The sequence below is a fragment of the Arachis ipaensis genome, chromosome B09, assembly GCF_000816755.2.
Source record: "Arachis ipaensis cultivar K30076 chromosome B09, Araip1.1, whole genome shotgun sequence".
Classification (NCBI taxonomy): Eukaryota; Viridiplantae; Streptophyta; class Magnoliopsida; order Fabales; family Fabaceae; genus Arachis; species Arachis ipaensis.
The window spans coordinates 119,601,070-119,610,145 of NC_029793.2; positions in this window are offsets into that span (position 1 = coordinate 119,601,070).

Below are 9,076 nucleotides of genomic sequence, written 5' to 3' on the forward strand. Positions count from 1 at the left end.
TTTAGATAGACTTGCTAGGATGGAACTCATCATGGAAGAACTCAAAAAAAGTAGAGAAGAAGAGATACTTGCTACGATAGAACTCCTCCTTGAAGAAATAATAAAGACAAACGAAGAGGAAAAAATAGCAAAAAGGGACCATGAAGAAAAATTGAGACAGAATGCACAACTATATTCTGAAGAATAATTCATTGAAGAGTTGAGATCACAAAGAGAGACCACTTCTCTCTCTCCAAAAATAGAGGAGTTTATTCAAACGTCAAGAACAAGGGAGGAAGTCAATCAAAGGAACCCACACTCCAATGAAACAGAGAGTTGCATAGAGGGTGAGTTCATTGAACCACCAATTCAAGAAGATCTTGATGAAGAGGATGCTCCACCCATCATACAATACCCAAATCCTGAAATCAAGGTGGTGAATGCAATCAACATGAGCACTAAAAAGAGGATGGTGACCAAGAAAAGAAGGACAATATCTATGAAGAAGAAAAGGTCAACCAAAAGCCACCCCACCCCTACCCCAACAAGCAAGTTTACACAAGCTAACAACAGAAGAAAGCTTGATGGGGAGAGGCACTCAAAACAAGGGGCATTAACTGGCTCCTCTTTCCTCTTGAGGTCATTCCTCTTAACAAACTGGAAGAAGAGGAAGAAAGTCATGAACAACATGTCAAGCTAATGACATTAAAAGAGCGCTTGTTGGGAGGCAACCCAACCGTAGGTAACATTTTCTTGCTTTGCTTAGTTCACTTTCAATAATTTGGCATATGATTGCATTCTAAGTTTGGTGTTGCCATGCAACAATTTGATTTTCAATCTTCACTGGGTACTTGCAACATTCTAAATTGAAAGTGTCACACTAAGTTTGGTGTTGCCGCTTAACTTTCATGCAAAGTACCATGCCAACACCACTTATTAATGCAATCAAAATGTCTCTATTTGTATCTCTTGTGCCTTTATTGTATCCTTAATCTTGCTTGCTGAAACACATTCATACTCACACTTCTTTCTAAGACACTCATGATCCATCATAGACCCTATCACCACTGTTTTAATTGTTGCTTGAGTATAAGCAATCATTCTAAGTTTGGTGTGGGAAGGGGAAGAATAGGAGGAAAAGGGCAACAACAATGAAGATGAACTACAAGGTGGTAAAGTTCCTTTTTCCTCTTACTTATTTCCAGCACTTTAAATTGCATGATTGTCTTCTATTTTCTTTGTATGCATGTATGATTACTCCTTGTGAATAAGCATAATTTGATATTTGATTTGTAACATGTTGCTATGATATCATGATTATCATCTTGAATTTTACTTGCGCCCAATATCTCTAAGAATGCAACAAAGAAATCATTCTTTTGAAAGGAAAATGTTGAAGAATTTTATGAATCTTGGGGCAAGCAAAAGATTAAGAGGAGTGGAGATTTTGATTGTATGATTGTGTCTTGAGGTTGCATGTTTGTGAAAACTTGCATGTGAGCTCATAGACAGGAAATGAAGTTTAGAGAAGTATTATGGAATTTCTCAAAAATCTATTGATCCAAGAAGCAGTAACAAAAAAAACAAAAGAAAAAGAAAAACAAAGAACAAGCCCAAGGCTCTGAGCATCAATTACTAGGAAGAAAAAGAAAGAAACAAGAACTCAAAGAGTTATTGTCCTAGTTATATGTTTGTGGTGGATGTGTATCAAAGAGAGAGGCTTGAGCAAGTAAATCCTAAGGGGTGCTTCAACACCTAATACCTTAAACCAACTGGTTTGGGAGTATTGATTGAAAGCTTATCTTAAAAAGCCGCTTTGATACATGACACCTAGAGTCGAGGCCAAATTCCAAAAAAAGAAAGAAAAATGCTAGAAAATAAGTGCTGCTTCAAGGTGACAATCTATAAAGAGATTTCCATAATATCATTTGAATGAAAGTTCTAAGATCTAAGACTTCCAAAACGTAAGGACTAATGAGCACTGGAATCCTTGCATAAGCATACAAATTAGAGTTCACCCCACTGCCACTTATTCACTTCACCCACTAAGGCATCATAAGCAATTCTTCGATACATTTCAATTAAGAGAATTCTTTGTGCATAGTTCTTTTCTTGCTTGGGGACAAGCAAGATTTAAGTTTGGTGTTGTAATGCCAGGGCATCTTGGCTAGTTTTACTAGCCATTTTTTTGTATGCTTTAGGGTGGTTTCATGCATTTTTCTAGGAAATGAGCAAGTATTTGGATGAAAATGCATTCACACCATGATTCAAGCAAACATTGTGAATTTTGAATGATTTCATGAGAATTATGCATGAATTGAATGATAAAATGGATGATGCATGATCCCATGATTAAGAGCAAGACTTTGATGCACTTTGTTTGATTGATTTCAGGTAACAAGAAGCAGAGAAGAGCCACGTTAGTGGCTACATTAGTACCACTAACTTGGCCACTAACGTGGAAGGAAGGAAAGTTGGAACGTTAGTGAGAACGTTAATGGCATCAACTTTGAAGAAGGAGCAGAGTTAGTGGCAAAAGTGAGTGCCAATAACGCTAGCGAAGGTGTAAGAAGACCCACGTTAGTCTCCACGTTAGTTACATTAACGTGGGAACTAACGTGGAAGGAAAGGGAGATGCCAAAGTTAGTGGAAAAGGTGATCTCCACTAACGTTTGTGAAGCAAAAAGACCCACGTTAGCTTCCACGTTAACTACATTAACGTGGTAGTTAACGTGGGCAAAAGTCTCACCTGGCAGCCTGACCATGCCTTCTTCAAACAAGAATAACTTGAGACACAAAACTCCAAATGAGGTGATTCCAATGGCATTGGAAAGTAGGATTCCAGATCTTTCCAAGAATGTATGGCACTACATGGTGGACACTAAATTTGAGGGAGAAAACCTGCATTGAAAGTGCAAAGATGAACATGGCATCAACCTGTAGTAAGGCCAGCTGACCTCTTCACCTTCCAAGAAGTGTAACTCGAGTTGTAGAGCTCCAAATGATGCGCTTCCAAAGGCATTGAAAAGTAGACATCGAAGGCTTTCCAACAATATATAAAAGTATGGGGTGAACATTAAGTTTGAGCTCCATAAACTGGAAATTTTCAGCCTCTGATTGCGGACGTTATTGGCACTCACGTTTGCCAATAACGCCAGCCACTATGCCAGCAACCCTGTTCCCTTCAAAGGAGCATAACTTGAGTTACAGAGGTCCAATTGAGGTGATTCTAGTTGCGTTAGAAAGCTGACATTCAGAGCTTTCTAACGATATATAATACTCTATATTGGGCATGAAATTGGAGCACAAACCAGAGACATCTTTTAAGCCATAAAAACACCAACTGGGTAGCAAGTGTGACGTTAGCCACACTAACTTCAGCACTAACGCCACACTTGTAGCATTAGTGTGGCTAACGTTAGTACTAACATTAGCACCTGGACCTCAACTTGATTCTCTTTCAAGGACCACCCAACCTCAAGGAAGCAAGCCCACAAGTGTCAACCAATCAAGGCCACAAGAAGCATCTAGAATAGAAATTTTCATTTCATTGTAATTTGCTTTTAATTTCATTTTGTAATTTAGGAGAGCCTATATAAAGGCCTTAGTTTTACATTCAAGGGATAGACTAGAACGGAGAATTGAAGGAAGGAGGAGAGAGTGAAGACCAATTCGAACTTCTGTGAATTAGCACACTCCAAGGGGAGTGGGTCTTCGGACCCCTCCCCTCCTACACTCTTCTTCCTTTTCTCTTCTTTTCTTCCTTAGGAGTAGTTTCGTTTTCTTTGTACTTTTCATTTATGAATTTTGAAGTTTCAATTTTAGTTTTAATCTTCATCTTTACTTTTCTGCACTTTCTTTCTTTTCTATTTTGGTAGAGCAATGATTAACTAACTCTTTTCATTGGGTTAGGAAGCTCTGTTGTAATTTGATGGATCAATATTAGTTTTCATTATTCTTCTTCTATCTTTTCTCTTGATTTTACTAGAAAGCTTTCAATCTTCATCCAATTCGGTAGTTATCTTGGAAAAGAAGCTATTCATACTTGGATCTCTTCTGAACCTTGGAAGAGGAAATGAAGAGATCATGCTAGAAATGCTTTCTCATGTTGGACCAAATTGGGGTTGGAAGGATATGGTGACTATAATCCTACCAACACTTGATTTGGAAATGCATGTGGTATAATCAGTGACCATACTTCATCTCTTCTCATGAGCAATTGACCAAGAAATTGGCTATTGATCAAGATTTGAGAGATTGAATTCCAAGAAATTGAAATTCGATCACTTAAGATTGCCAAGGAGATCAATGAATGCATTGATTGAGGAAGAGATGAGAATGAACTTGATTCGGAGGATTGCAATATCTCTTGATCCCAATGTTCATTTTATTTTTAGTTCTTACATTTACTTTTCTTGCCATTTTACTTTTTTGCACTTTATTGCTTTCTTTACTTTTACGTCAATTTACAGTTCCCTGTTGCTCATCATCCAAATATGAACCGTCTAACTAGGATAATCAATTAACCATTGATTGTTTAATCCGTTAATCTCTGTGAGATTCGACCTCACTCTTTTGTGAGTTATTACTTGACGACAATTCGGTATACTTGCCGAGGGAGATTTATTGAGAGACAAGTTTCCGTGTGTATCACCAACCCCAACCGATCCAAGCCCCACCAAAATCTCACTGCTTTGATCCTCAACTCAACCTCACACCGATTCCACGCCAAGCAAATTCGCTCCACACCAAATTCAAGCCAAACAACTCTTAATTCATCTAATCACATCAATTTTCTCATAATTCAAGTCTAGGTTTTCCACATATAGGGAGAAAAATTAGAGGATTTAGATTTTTTACCTTGTCTCGTGTAACCTTGGGTTGAAACTCCATTAAAACTCAAGATTGAATTTCCCCTAAACATTAAAAATTAAAATTTTCTAAACACTTCAACCAAAAATGCAAAATTGAAGATAAATGCAAAATGGGGCAAGAATTTCAAAGTTTCTTACCACAATATTTAAATAGAATCAAAGAGGAAGTCGAGATGAACACATAGCCGTAAACGGATCGTCAATGGGAGCTACACTTTGGAAGTTATGTGGGATTGAATATGGTGATGAATAATGTACTTAAGACTCCTCACTCTCTTCTTTTCTTCTATCCGTGACTCTCACTCTAATGGGTGAAATGATGCCCGTTTTAATTTTTTGTGAAGCCCGTTTTAATTTTTAGCCTGTTGGTCCTACTCAGGGTCAATATCTTTAAGATAGGTGTTTTAATTTGTATCCTTAATATTTTCATTTCTCCTGATTATAAATTTTAAATTCTTAACCCTTTTTACTCATAATAATTTATTACTTAATTATTTTATTATTTACCTGTGTTTTACAAGTTACAATTATACTGTAAAAATAAGTGTACTGTAAATTTTTTCGTAATTTTTTTTATTTACAGGAATATGTTATCGAATGATACGAGTGGCACGAGCAAAGTTTTTAAGTTTCTATAGAATTATAACACTTTATTTATATGTATAACATTCGTAATGTTCATGCTTACGTCATCCATAATTTCTTATACATTACATCTAAAGTTAAAGATACATAACATTCATAATTACATGAAACTAACATCCAGAATTATAGTAAGATATTTTAGTTATTATCTAACATTGAAATTATCCCTTATTGAATAAGTAACTATCGTGTTGAGTTTTGACTGTTATTTTTCAGTTTTTTCTAGTCACAAATCAAATCATTGGTATCGAGGAGCTAGAGCTTGAGGGGGGCATGTGCTTCAACACATTAGAGGATGCACGCGTATATTATAACCGATATGCAACAAGGACTAATTTTGTTGTTAAAAAAAGAACCATTGGCTAGGAGACAAAAAAGGTCAATAGGTGCTTGTTAATCAGGCTTTGCATTGTAACAAAGATGGCTACCGCACATCCCGTGTAAAGAAACCTAAGATGGCTACCGTATATCCTATGTAAAGGCACACAAGAAAAGGAAAATAGTGTCCTTTACAAACTGCAAAGCTCGTTGCTATGTAGCATTAGACAGGATGATTGGGCATTAGAGAATTTTTCATTTAGATTCATCCCACACACACTTGCCAAATCCAAAGTTAGCTGGCATGTTCCCAACAAACCGACAACTAAGTATACACGGGAAGGACCTGATACAGCAAAATGACCAAGATGGGATTAGATCGAATAAGACATACCAAGCACTAGCCAATGCCGAGGTGGCCCTGACAACCTTACTTTTATAGAGTTGGATGTTAGAAATTACAGTAGTTGTAACTTACGTATCGTCAGGGATGAGACGAATCCAAAAGAGTTGCTTAAGCATTTCTCACGAATGAAGGAGCTAAACCCAAAATTTTTTTTTGACATAGATGTGGACAAAAACCACAGACTCAGAAATGTGTATGGGCCAATGCTCAGTGTAGAGCTGCATGGCAATATTTCGGTGATGTCGTGACGCTTGACACTAATTACAAGACTAATAGGTATCAAGTTATTATTTTTTTTTTCAATTTAATTTATTTTTTCAGGTAAAGCATTGGATTTTACATTTACGTTACATGTTTTTATCTTTTCATTGTTTGGGTACGACATGCCGTTCAGGTCTTTCATAGGCATCAACCACCATGAGATGTCTACACTTCTTGGATGCGCATTATTGCGGAATAAAGATACTAGTACATTCCAATAACTTTTTCATACTTGGTGAAGTGCATGGGAAAAGCCCCCGCTTGTGTCATAACAGACTAATGCCTTCATATGAATTCTGCATTAGAGACCACTTTGCCAAGCATAAGTCATAGATGGTGCATATGGCATATCCTAAAGAAGATGTCACAGAAGCTGTTAGGTTTTCGTCGTTTCGATGAGCTCATCACATGCATGAAGAGGATTGTGTGGGAATCTAGATCTAAAGATTCATTTGAGAGAGATTGGCACAATTTTATTCAAGAGTATAACCTCCATAAGTTTAGGTGACTAAACAGTAACATAATCTCCCAGTCTACTGTAGCGTGTGTTTAACATGGTTGTGGATGTTACTTTCTAGTAGACATGGATGTTGCACTTAAAGGTTAACATACGATATTGCATTTCTGTTTTCTTTATTCATTAGCAGATATGTTTGCTGACCGACACATGTGAGTGCCAGTATTTTTCAAGGATGAATTCTGGATTGGCATCAAGAGCACACAACGTAGTGAGAGCATGCATTCAGTTTTTGATAAATCTTTGAATAGTAAGAGCTCCCTGCTGTAGTTTGTTTACCAGTACCAAAACTGTCTTATAGACAAGGAGCAAAAGGAGCTTGAGTGTGACGATGTTAATTTAAGGGAAATTATACATTGTGTTTCCAACTCCCTAATAGAGTAGTTCAAAAGAGAATACACTAACTCTATATTTTGAGACGTCCAGAATCAATTTATAAAGAAGGCAGATTGCATTCTCTGCTCAATCAACCATCATGGTACAAGAACAGTGTATGAATTTAACCAACAAAAGATGGTGTCTGACATGTCAATGTATAGCAAATACCAAGTCGTCTATAGCTCGCACTCATCAGAAGTTTGATGTGATTTCTACTTGTTCTAATCGAATGGTATTCTATGTTATCACATTCTTATAATTCTTTTGCATTTTTATGTAACAGCAGTATCCTCATAGTACATTCTATCCCCATGGAGTAAGAATGTCAGTCGCAGACATATACACACATTAGGAGTAGGCATGACATGGACCGTTCTGACGACAGCATGATCATTTTTAGAAAATTGTGTTCTCATTTTTACAACGTTGCTCAGGATTTTGTGGCTATTGTAGAGAATGCTGCTATATTGTCCGATGCCATTGACAGTTCCCAGCACAAGCTTAAAAAACACAAGGAATCTAAGCGTTAAGCTGCACCTGTAACAAGTGCAATTAATTTGCACACGCATGATAAGTGTCCTGTTGACATAAATGAGCTACAGGGCCCACACCGTGTTCCTACTTGAGGTCGTTTGGTGACCATCAGACTTGGGGAGGCTTTGGACAAATATATTAAAAGGAGGGCTCACAAATGCAAGAACACTCACAATCACATGAGGTAAATTTATGATCTATCCCTTTTTCATGCGATTTGTCTTTTTTAGTGTGTCGGCTGAATGTTAATTTAGAATATTATTTTCATTTTAATTTAATTGCTCATGTACCTAATGGTACTGAACAACCATCTTCCATCAATGCGACATCTTCCAGCAAAAATACACAGTCATCTTGTTCAGGAATTACAAACAATTTAACTGTGCACTCTAGTTCTTTCACATCACCATTAAATTCATTTTGTAACACTGACAATCGTATATTTGTTATTTTTATAGCGTTAATGTAATGCCTGTTTATTTATTTTTTTACATGTATTAATAACTTACTATATGTTTTCAGAGAAAGCATGTTTGGTAGACTCAAAGTTTAATAGCACTACATAAATAAGTTTTAGATTTTAGTAACTTATTACTTTATAATTTGATCTTTTTTGTATTTATTTGAGTTGTCATACTTGGCTTATAGACTATGATATTTGATTTTAACATCTTTTTTGTATTTATTTGAGTTGTCATACTTGGCTTATAGACTATGATATTTGATTTTAACATCTCTATAATATTGGTGGTTTAGTCTTGTTAAAAAGTTTGTTAATCATTATTATTGTAAATAAATCAGAATATAGTTAACATTGAATATAAAATGTTCAATTGATAATTTGATCATGATGATAAATTAGTGCTTAAATAAATTTTAAAATTGAAGTAAAAAATTGGCTCGTACATAAAAAAAAAAATCTATAATTTATTATATATAATGTTCACTTTTATATATTTATAACGTGCATTACCTCAGCTACATAACATCCGAAATAAAAAAATATCTATCGATTCAAACTTTTAAAACTAAAGGAATATAATATTTTTATCTTTTACATGCATGAGACTCTTTCAAAACAAAATATCTTAAACTGGTTTTAAGAGTTTGCAACTAAAAAAGAATTAAAGTATAGCATAGGATACTCTTAGAAATTTCATTACT